The sequence below is a fragment of the Pseudopodoces humilis genome, chromosome 18 (assembly GCF_049639895.1).
Source record: "Pseudopodoces humilis isolate 2021_Gansu_Grassland_sample_001 chromosome 18, ASM4963989v1, whole genome shotgun sequence".
Classification (NCBI taxonomy): domain Eukaryota; kingdom Metazoa; phylum Chordata; class Aves; order Passeriformes; family Paridae; genus Pseudopodoces; species Pseudopodoces humilis.
In genome coordinates, this window is record NC_142217.1 from 1,634,225 (window position 1) to 1,644,816 (window position 10,592).

Consider the following 10,592-nt stretch of genomic DNA (forward strand, 5'->3'; position numbering starts at 1 on the left):
CCGCTGACTGGACGCGGCTCTGGACGCTTCCCTTGGAGCGTCTCCAGGGAGGGAACGCTGGGGCTGTCCCGGCTGTGGTGTCACTGCCAGGGGAACGCTGGGGCTGCTGTCCCGGCTGTGGTGTCACTGCCAGGGGAACGCTGGGGCTGCTGTCCCGGCTGTGGTGTCACTGCCAGGGGAACGCTGGGGCTGCCCCGCTCCTGCCCCACCCCATCAGCTCTGCCAGCGCCTCCAGGGGACACAAAGGCTGAGCCAAAGGCTGAGAGTTGCACAAGGGGCTGAGCTGGGATCTGGGACCCATTGGGATCATGGAGTCCAGCCCCCGGCCCTGCACAGACACCCCAACAATCGCAGCCTGTGCATCCCTGGCAGCGCTGGCCAAAGGCTCCTGGAGCTGCGGCAGCCTCGGGGCCGTGCCCATTCCCTGGGGAGCCTGGGCAGTGCCCCAGCCCCCTGGGGGGGAAGAAGCTTTTGCTGATCTCCAGCCCAGCCCTGCCCTGGCCCAGCTTCAGCCGTTCCCTCGGCTCCTGTCCCTGCTCACCTGGGCAGAGATCAGAGCTTGCCCAGAGAAGCTGTGGCTGCCCCTGGATCCCTGGAAGTGTCCAAGGCCAGGTAGGACAGGGCTTGGAGTAGCCTGGGATAGTGGAAGGTGGTCCCTGCCCATGGAAGGGGGTGGAACGAGATGAACTTTAAGGTCTCTTCCAAGCCAAGGCATTCTGTGATTCTGTGATTTTGGGGGAGATGCTGAAGCTCTGGCTCAGCTTTATCTCAGTGAATGTCTGGACCCAGCAGCAGCCATGGGTGGGATCATCTCCTCCTCCCTCTCGCTGTGGCTGTAACTCACCCAAGGGCAGTGTCAGAAATGAAATTGAAATTTGGACAACTAGGTCTATTGAGTTAACAGCAGTTTAATAACAAGAAAAAAAAGATACAATTTAGTGAATTGAATGCAAGAATACAATTTAGTGGATTGAATAGCAATTTGATATAGAAGGAATACAATTTAGTAAAAGAGTACAATTTAGTGAATATATTCATATTCACTAAATTCACTATTCATATGTATGAATATATATGTGAATATAGCTTGCCAGTAAATATGATTAAAGCATAAGCAAAACTGACTGGGGTACGGAGAGGGCTTCTCACCCTGCCTCACGTACAAAACAAAGCAATTCAAACTAAATTTACATACTGTATACTTATACATATTCATTCATGTTTCCAGCAAGTCTCATCTTATTTCTGATTCTTTAATTTTACATCACTGTTCTTCATGGTGCATGCTTCACTTGTTGCTAGGGGGTCTTCAGTCATCTTTTGGTGGTCTTTTGACGAAGGCTTACACTCATCCTCATTGTCCTCTGGATAACCTTGCGGGCTGTGTGAGCGTCCTAAGCATTGTGTTATCTATGTAAACATTGTGCTCCACTAATTAGTCTTATATTTTATAATTTTCAAGCCCTGTGCCTAAAGTCGTTCCAACTTTATCCATCTCAAGGTCGATTTTGTCTTAGGACATTTCTTATCTCAAAACTACATAATGTACCTTAATTTTAACCTGTAACATCTGTAGAGGGCTACATCTGCCTTGTAACACCAATTCCCTTGATTGCTTCTAATAATAACAATTTTCCAAATAGTTATAATTTAGTTTCATTTCCATTTATTACAGGAGGGTGTGAAAACAGGAGCATTGTTTGGTGTGGCCTCCTCTCTGCCTTTCACACCTTTCAGTGCTTTGACCCAGCCCAGAGCTTTCTCCAAGAGTGCAATGAAGCAGCTGTTCCTGCTCCCAGCTCTGGCTCTTCCCAGTCTCTGCCCCTGCCTGGTTTTGTCCCTCTTGCTGTGCCCTCTGTTCCCCCAGGGGGCTGCCCCAGACTGAGGGATCAGATCCAGGCACTGCTGCTGCTCCCTCGGGACCAGCCCCAGTTTGGTTGTTGCTGTCAGTGCCAGCAGAAGCGGTGGCTGGAGCAGCGGGTGCTGACAGTGGCCCAAGGCCCGGGGCTGGAGGGGTCCCTGGGCTGGGGCTGGGAGGGAGCTGCCCCTTGTTCTCCCTCTGCCTCACGCAGAGCTGGGCCGGGCACAAGTGGGGCAGCAGAGCCAACAGGGAGCCTGCGAGTCTCTTCCAGCCGTGCCTGCTCAGAGTTTGGCCTTGGAGCTTCAGGTGGGCAAAGGCAGCTGCTCTGCTCCCTCTGCGTGTGCCCGTGTTCAGCAGTGCTGCTCCATCAGTCTGTGCCCAGCAACGGGGAAAAGCCTCAGCCCTGCAGGGCCAGGAGCTGCCGGGCTCTGCCTGAGCAGCTCAGCCAGCGGGAAGGGAGCTGCTCCACACGGGAACCAGGAGCAAAGGTCATGCCTTTTCTAGGACATGCTTTCTGTAAAAAAAAAACCAAAAACATTAAAAAAAAACACAAACAAAAACAAACAAAAAACCAAAAAACCAAACAAAACAAAAAAAACCACAAAAAAATATGAAAGATAAAAATTACTCCCAAATGTGTAGTGAAAAATCTTCTATAATTCTGCAGTAAGAAAGAGGTAACTGATCTTTTGAAAAAGAGAACTCAGCTTTGATTTTAGTTACTTAGTTTGTACACGTGCTAGTGGAAAGGATCCGTTAGCTGCCTTCCTTTACAGATTTTATGGATGTTTTCCAATATTAAGATATTTTACACTGCGGTTAAAGGAATAGGAAATTGAAATACATGTTCTTCATGACTGTGTCTTGAGTGTAAAAATTTTGCAGTTTGAAACTTGGACCTAAAGTGTTGCAAATGGAAGTGATAAATCCCAATGGCCTGAGTGAATGCAGCTTTTCCTATGGGATGTGCAGCACTCCAAGGACTTCCTCAGTGGGGCTGTGGCTGCTTGGAGCTTTGTCCTGTGCCACTCCAGGATGTCATGAAATGGGACTTCACCTGCCACCAGCCCAGGTCACGCTCTGCCACCCCAGCTCCTTGGACCTTGTGTCCCCAAAGAAGACACAAGGTGTTTCTGCTGCTCCACCTTTGCACAGATCCACAGAGAGCTGGGATTATCCCAAGTCTCGTGTCTCCATTGTGCCATATTCCTAAAGAACCAGCAGCCCATCCCGACGAATATGGTGAGTTATGTGGATGGTTGTCAGCTCCCTTTCCTGCCTAGAAATCCTGAAACTGCTTCTAAATGCTGTTCCCTTCAGCTCTTGGACACCTACTGACACAGAGCTGGGAAAAAAATGCCCTGGCCATGGCTTACAAGGTGAGTTATGCCAAAGTTAGAGCTCTGTGGGAAATCTCTATCCATCCCTATCCTTTTAATATATCTCTACGTGGGGGTGTGCATGGATGTGTCTTGTATGGAAAGGAAGGAGTGTGCAAACAACGTGACTGACACTTTCACTCTCTGTGTTCATTCCATACTCACGGGTACCAAGATATTATGGAAACCTTTGCAAGGACAGACCCTCCTGTCCATGGATACAGAGACACCCAAGAGCCCCTGGCACAGACAGACCCTTCTGTCCACGGATACAGAGACATCCAAGAGCCCCTGGCACAGACAGACATTGCTGCTCTTCAGCCACTGACAGGATGAGTCCCTGAGCCTGGGGCTTGGCCTTCCTCGTGGTGAGGGGCATCAAGGAAGGCTGCACTGGGATGGAGACTGTGATGGGCTGGGAACTCACTGGGGAAAGGAGGGAGCAGTTGTGAAGTAAAAGGCAGGTGTGGGGACACAACTGTTCAGAGAAGGGCTGAGTTACAGCTTGAGCAAGATGAAAAATGTCATTTGGGGTCATCCCTGATGGATTTAATTTCAGAAGTTATGGAACAAGTTTAATTTTTGGAGGGTGTCATGTTTTCCCTTGGAGGTGGACACTGTGCAGACTTGAGCTGCGTTGCCAAAATGCTCCAGTCTCTGCTGCAGGTCACACCGTTTCTTCTTTGGCTGATCCCGGCCCGGTGCTGAGCCCAGCAGAGCCCTGGCAGAGCCCAGAGCAGCCTCAGCATCCGCAGAGCCCGGCTGCAAGGAGAGAAACCAGAAACCGCCCGTCAGCTGAAGGCTCCTGTCCCCTTGTCCCAGCCAGCCGCGGTGCCCAGGCCATGCTGGCCGTGCTCAGAGCTGGGCCCAAAGCTGCCCATCACTGCTGCCTTTGGGAGCAGAGCAGGAGGGCAGGACATGTGCCCAGCCTGCAGCCAGCCACGGCAGATCCAGCCCCTCAGCAGCTGCCCAGAGCAGGATGCTCCTGTGCCCGCTGCCATCTCCCAAAAGCTCTTGTCCCACCCATGCCAAGGAGATGAGGACCCACCTCACACCATCCGCTGCCAGAAGAAAAGCTGGTCCCAAACGATGTCCTCAGTCTTCTCCAAGGGCACGGCCCATCCACGCCACAGCTGGTCCCAAGCACTTCCTGATCCAGACTGGACCCCACCTAGAACGCTTCCTTTAGAAAAAACAAACAACAAATTAATGAAAATAGGTTACAGACAAAAAGGGGAAACAAGAAAAATGGTAAAAAATCTTATGTCTGTCAGGAGCTTGAGGAAGGCCCAACCCCTACATTCTAGGGAAAAACCCACCCACGGGTGAGGGAAGCCCATGCTTTCTCCCTTTCCCCCTGCACTGTCCCCCAAAATCACGGTGATCCCAAAGCAAAGCAGGGGAGTGGAGCAGCCCAAGCCCTTCCTTGCCTGCACAGCAAAGCAGCCGTGCTCAGGTTCTGGAGTCCCACCTGTGCTCCTGCCATGGGGGTTTGTTTGTGTCGGGCTGGCTGCCCCAGCCCCAGCCCGGGGCACGGTGGGTGCTGGGGGCTGTTGGCAGGGCCAGGATCCCACTCCCATTTCGTAACCACCCCAGCCCACGTCCCCAGCCCTGCCAAAAACCAGCTGGGCAGCCACTGAGGAATCGGTTGCATCTGCCCCAGCAAAGGGGAAACCTTTGGTTCCCGGCCAATGCACAAATCTGGGAGCATCCCCTGGGTCTGGACTTACCTGAAAATTCACTGTGGAGCCTGGCTTTGAAGAAGGTGCCAGAATCAAAGTCCATCATCGCCAGCTCCCGCTGGCCAGGTGCAGGAAGAGGTTGTCATCCTTGCTGTTGTCCTCCATGTCTCCAGCAGCAGCAGCAGCCCCACCTGGTACAGCTTCTCCAGGGGCTCCTTCTGCCCTGGGGTGACACCAGGCTGTCAGGGTTCTGCCCAGGGGCCGGCTGTCAGTGAAGCAGGACAAGCAAAACCAGCTCAGATGGTGCCCACCAGTGCTGGGCAGAGCAGCTCAGCTCCAGCACAAGGGCTGTGTGTTCCCATTTGATAAGCCCAGTGCAGTGACACAGGCAGGACAAAAAAGTCTGGGTTTCTTTGCTGCTGATTGCCAGGGCATGTGTGGAGCTGTAACTTACCAGGTCCCTGCATCACTGTGCCTGTGGCTCTCTCCCTTCTTCTAGGGCTGATGAATATCCTGCATCCAGGGATCATAGAACAGGTCTTCTAATGAGGGCCTGTCCAAGGAGTTCAGGGATAAACACCACCTGATCAGAACTTGGCAGTCTGGGGAGAGAAACCACAAACCACTGGTCAGTTGGAGAAGGCTCCTGTCTGCTTTGCCCCACTATTCCCATGCCCAGGCCACGCTGGATGTGCTCAGAGCTGGGCCTAAACTTTCCCATCAATTCTTTGTTTTGGGGGAGACCAGGAGATCAGGACATGTGCCACCTCCTCAGCAGCTGCCAGAGCGGGATGCTCACGAGCCCGCTGCTGTCTCCCAACACTGGTGTTCCCCCCGTGCCCAGAGATGAGGATCCACCTTGGGAGAGCCGTTGTGGCAGCGGGAGCTGGCCCCATCTGATGTTCCTGCCCCTCCTGAAAGGGTGCTCCCCGCAGACCATCTCGTGCAGCAGGATGCCCAGGGTCCAGACGGTCGCTGCCTCGCCATGGTACCACCCGAAGTCGTTCCATTCCGGGGGGCTGTATGACGGTGTTCCTATGGAATATGGATGGAGCTCATCAGGGGGATGCTGCTGCTCCCAGAGCCTGACCCCAGCATCCCTGGGCGTGTGGGGGCTGCCCCAGTGGCACACGGGGTGACCTGCTGCCCTCTCACCAGCACCTGGGACTTGGGTACAAACTTGGGGTTGGAAAAGAAGCCACTGGTGTTGGAAGAGGGCAGCGGAAACCCTGGCAAGGCCTGACCATGACACACAAAGGGAAATACCCACTCAGTGCTGGGGAAAAACCATACCCACATCCTCCCTGCTGGCATTGCCCAAAAAGTATCTTGAACCAAGGCAAACCAGGTGAGCAGAGCAGTCCAAGCCCATTCTCACCTGCACACCAAACCAGCTGGTGCACAGGTTCTGGCTCCCCCTCTCTGCTACCCCCAACCATGGGGGTTTTGTCAGGCTGGCTGCCCCAGCCCCATCCCCAGTCCTGGGCAGAGTGGCAGGCAAAGGCTGCCAGCAAGGCTGGAAGATGGGTCCCCACCCAGCCCTGCTCAAAAGCAACTTGGCTGAAGACACAGACCTGTGACTGGCAGCAAAAGGGAGAATCCCTGCACGGCCGCCAGCACCTGCTGGAACAGCTCCCGCGCCTCTTCCTCGGACAGGAACCTCCGTGCCCGAATGAAGCGTCGCAGGTCCTGACACCGCTCCGGGCGCTCCAGCACCATCACGATGGCGTTGGGGAGCTCAAGCCATTCCAGCAGCTGCACCACACCGGGGAAGCCTGTGGACACCTTGTCCAGCAGCACTATCTCCAGTGGTGCGCTGGTGCCGTCGGGCTGCGGGATGTTTGTGGAATTTGGTGGGATCTTTTTGTAATGTTGTGGTATTTTGTGTGATTTTGAGAAGACATGAAGAATTATGAGGGATTTTTCTTAGCTTCTTTGGAATTTTGTGGAGATTTGGTGGGATGTTTTTGGAATTTGGTGGGGATTTGAGAAGCTTTCTGCAATTTTGTTGGAGTTTTTTCTGGAATTTGGTGGGATTTTGAGTAGACTTGAAGAGTTGTGAGGGATTTTTCTTAGATTTTGTGGAATTTTGTGAAGATTTAGTGTGATGGTTCTGGAATTTGCTTGGGTTTTGAGAACATTTAAGGAATTGTATGGGATTTTTCTGCAATTTTGTGGGATTTTTCTTGAATTTTGTGGGATTTTGAGGAGATTTTGTGGGAGTTTTGTGGAATTTTGAGAGATTTTGAGGAGACATGAAGAATTTTGAGGAATTTTTTAGATTATTTGGAAATATGTGGAGATTTGGTGGGATGTTTCTGGAATTTGGTAGGGTTTTGGGAAGATTTATGGAATTTTGTGAGTTTTTTTTCTGGAATCTTGAGGGATTTTGAGGAGACGTGAAGAATTTTGTGGGATTTTTCTGAAATTTGGTGGTAATTTGTGGCGACTTGGTGGGATGTTTCTGGAATTTTGTGGGATTTTTTGTAATGTTGTGGTATTTTCTGGTATTTTGTGGGATTTTGAGGAGACCTGAAGAACTGTGAGGGATTTTTCCCAAATTTTGTGGAGATTTGGTGGGATGTTTCTGGAATTTTGTGGCGTTTTCAGAACATTTAATGAATAGTGTGGGATTTTTCTGCAATTTCGTGGGATTTTTCTTGAATTTTGCAGGATATTGGGGAGGTTTTGTGGGAGTTCTGTGGAATTTTGAGGGATTTTGAGGAGACATGGTGAATTTTGAGGTATTTTCTTAGGTTTTGTGGAAATTCGTTTAGATTTAGTGGGAAGTTTCTGGATTTTTTTGGGTTTTGAGAAGACTTCTGCAATTTGGTGGGATTTCTCTTGAATTTTGTGGAGACTTGAAGAATTATGAGGGATTTTTCTTAGCTTCTTTGGAATTTTGTGGAGATTTGGTGGGATGTTTCTGCAATTTGGTGGGAATTTTTTGTACTGTTGTGGAATTTTCTGGTATTTTGTGGGATTTTGAGGAGACTTGAAGAATTGTGAGGGGTTTTTCTTAGATTTTGTGGAATTTTCTGGCAATTTGGTGGGATGTTTCTGGAATTTGGTAGGGTTTTGGGAAGATTGAGGGATTTTTGTGAGATTTTTTTCTGGAATTTTGTGGGATTTTGTGGAGGCTTGAAGAATATTGAGGGATTTTTCTGAAATTCTGTGGAAATTTGTGGCGATTTGGTGGGATGTTTCTGGAATTTTGTGGCGTTTTCAGAACATTTAGGGAATTGTGTGGGATTTTTCTGCAATTTGGTGGGATTTTTCTTGAATTTTGCAGGATATTGAGGAGATTTTGCGGGAGTTTTGTGGAATTGTGAAGGCTTTTGAGGAGACATGAAGAATTTTGAGGTGTTTTCTTAGGTTTTGTCGAAATTTGTGGGGATTTTGTGGGATGTTTCTGGAATTTGTTGGGCTTTTGAGAAGATTTCTGCAATTTTGTGGGATTTTTCTTGAATTTTGTGGGATTTTGTGGAGACTTAAAGAATTATGAGGGATTTTTCTTAGCTTCTTTGGAGATTTGGCCACCTTTAGGGGTGTGTGTCTCCCTTTTCCCCAGCAATTTCCCTCTGTCTTCTCCTTCTCAACCTTTCTCCTCTCTACCTCTTCCAGCTCCATGCCATGTTGACAGGAGCTCAGAAAGAGCAGGAAAACAGAAACAAGCTCCACAGCAAATTCCTGGAAGAACAATCCATGGATGGCCGGGAGGCTGCTGTGGCTCCTTCCTGGAAATCGGGGCTGTTGGGAACACGGCACAGGGTGTGCCAGGACTTAGAGCTGGACACTGAACCCTCCTGGATCTCCTTGGCACCCGTCCCAGGCCGGGATAGTCCTGGATATCCCCCTGGATCTGCCCCAGGAAGGTCCCTGATCCCTGGGGCGGGACTGGAAGAGGACAAGGAATGAAGGTCAGGAGAAGAGTACAGAGATGCTTCTTGCCACTGCAGCAAGAAATCTGGTGCACTGAAAGCTCAGCTGGAGATGAAGGTGGCCAAAAATGTGAGGCACAACAAAAATTGACTTGTTAAATACATGAATAAAAAAAAAAAAAATAGAAATTACATTGTCCCCTTCCAGGATGTGGATGGTCACCTGACAAACATGGACAGAGACACAGTGCAAGTTTTCTAATGCATTTATTGTCTCTGTCTTCAACACTCATCCCTCCCTTCCCAGAGGAAAACACGCATTGTACCAAGGGACTCTGCAAAGTCCTTGAAGAGGGCAAGCCCTGCTCAGCAGAAACCAAACCACCCCAGACTGAACCACAGCATCCCCATCTTGAATCCAAACGCAGCACGTGCCAGCTATTGGGAAGAGAGGAACCCTATGGCAGTCAAAACCAGAGCAGTGGGACAAACATGAGCGCTCTTTGGAATATCCGGATTTATTTAGAATGGAGGCTGTGCAGAAGTTGGTGAGCTGCTAAGAAAAAACTCTTGCAGTCCTCGTGAGCCATTTCAGGAGAGCTCCCCAGAGACAGAGGAACTTCTCCTCCCTTTGTCTCTGGGGGATCTTCTCCGGCACAGAGTAGTGGTTGTTTGAAGTTGGTGCCATCACCAGGACCTGTTGCTATGGTCTGTTTCTATGGCAACCATCACAGGCCCCTGTGGCTATAGCCCCATGCCAGGGGTGGTTGCCATGGACACCAGCTCAGGCCTGGAGCCAGAGTCCATTGCCATGGCAACCATTTGCAGGCCCATCCCCAGGCTCATGGGATCCCAGAGCCACAGAATTGGCTGAGTTGGGAGGGACCCATGGGGATCCTCCTGTCCAACTGCTGGCCCTGCACAGGACACCCCAACAATCCCAGCCTGGGCCTGGCAGCGCTGGCCAAACGCTGCTGGAGCTCAGCCAGCCCTGGAGCTGGGAGCCTTCCCTGGGGAGCCTGTTCAGTGCCTGTCATGGAGTTACTTTACCTTTAAGAAAGTTTAAGTTGCTGGGATCTGCCTGGCGTCTTTTCTCCTGACCAATTATCGGTCATTGCTGAGAATTGACAGCAGTTTAGGCCATTGAAAAGTGAGATCAACTTGTGAACCCTACCTTAAAGTGTAAAACCAGAGCTCTCTTGGCTCTCTTTGTTTCCTGGCTGGGAAGGGCGGCAGAGCCCCAGGCTTCCCGTTCCCTGCCCAGGCCATGCGGCCGGGCGGGGACTGGGCTGGGCCCAGCGTCTCCCGGCCGGGGGATGCGGGCCCTGTGGAGGGGGTTTTCTCCGGGCTCCGGCCGGGCCGGGCCGAGCCGATCTCTGGCTCGGCTGCAGGTTTTTTTGCTGTGGCTGGATTCACTGGAGACTGCTGAGTGAAGAAGGAGAGAGGGCTCTGGGCCTGCAGCGGGCTGGGCGCGGCGACTGCACTCTCCAGAGCAGCCATGAGGAACTTTCCATCGCAGACGGCTCCAGCTCCTGCACCGGCCGAAGCCACAGAACTACCTACAACAGCCTGGGCAAGATTTTAACTCTTTCATTTCCCAGATGAGACTTGCGGATTAATCTTTTTATCCAGACAGAGAAAAGAGAGTGATCAACATGAAAAGAGACTTTATAAACTACTAGTGACAAGAAAGAAAAGAAAAGGTAGAGAATTAAGAAGATGCTTTAATTAAGCTGAAATATCTTTCTGTTAAAACTATGGAAATGGACAATAAGGTCTTGAAAACGCT

The 10,592-nt window shown here is 50.8% G+C and overlaps 2 protein-coding genes across 2 annotated transcripts in view; one reads left to right on the top strand and one right to left on the bottom strand.

Annotated features, from left to right (window-relative positions):
• Window positions 1-10,592, bottom strand: part of LOC148182897 (uncharacterized) — a 164,575-nt gene that overhangs the window by 47,943 nt on the left and 106,040 nt on the right. The window lies entirely within an intron of this gene.
• Window positions 1-10,592, top strand: part of LOC106629043 (uncharacterized) — a 32,859-nt gene that overhangs the window by 21,455 nt on the left and 812 nt on the right. The window lies entirely within an intron of this gene.